The following is a 750-nucleotide window of genomic DNA, read 5'->3' as shown; positions in this document are numbered from 1 at the left end:
ATGAGCCAAAAGAAGAGATGGCGAACATTGCCAACATGTCCATGGACACATACAAGAAAGGAATCTAAAGGATACTGGTCCTGGTCTAGTGCAACCTACAATTCCTGCTACCACAACATTCGAGCTGAAGGGACATATTCTTTCCGCTCTTAAGGAAGTCCCATTTTTCGGGAAATATCATGAGGATGCTTACAAGCATCTTGATGAGGTCAATGACATAGCATATTACTTTAACATTCGGAATGTCCCAAGAGATACAGTATTATTGCGAATGCTTCCAGTCACTTTTAAAGGAGCTGCTAAGGATTGGTTGAAGGTGCTTCCACCCGATGCAATTACTACTTTCGCGCAAATGCGTGAACAATTCCAAGAAATATTTTTCCCACCTGCTAAAGTTTCTAAACTCAAAAAAGCCATAGCAAACTTTAAGCAACAACCGGGTGAGTCACTTTACGAGGCATGGGAGAGATACAGGGGATTAATAATTAATTGTCCCCAAAATGATTTGAATGAGCAACAAGAAGTATCAATCTTCTATGATGGGACAAACGTCATGACAATGCAACTCCTTGATTTTCAAGGACCTTTAACAAAGAAAAATCCCAGTGAGATTAAGGAATTGATTAAAGAGTTTTCTAAGCATTTTCGTGAATGCCACAATCCTCGACATGATGGAGCAAAAGGAATTAGGAGTAGCACTTCAGAGGATATGGCCACTATTTTAGCTATTTTAATTACAATGGATCAAAG

The 750-nt window shown here is 39.3% G+C and overlaps 1 non-coding gene across 1 annotated transcript; it reads right to left on the bottom strand.

Moving 5' to 3' along the window:
• Window positions 1–400: 400 nt before the first annotated feature.
• LOC145013522 (small nucleolar RNA R71) lies at window positions 401–507 on the bottom strand. Its single transcript, XR_013665076.1, has one exon. It is a non-coding gene; the product is annotated as a small nucleolar RNA R71 (small nucleolar RNA).
• Window positions 508–750: the final 243 nt, after the last annotated feature.

The sequence above is a fragment of the Lactuca saligna genome, chromosome 8 (assembly GCF_052625555.1).
Source record: "Lactuca saligna cultivar CGN05327 chromosome 8, ASM5262555v1, whole genome shotgun sequence".
Taxonomy (NCBI): domain Eukaryota; kingdom Viridiplantae; phylum Streptophyta; class Magnoliopsida; order Asterales; family Asteraceae; genus Lactuca; species Lactuca saligna.
This window is presented reverse-complemented; position numbering and strand designations above follow the sequence as displayed.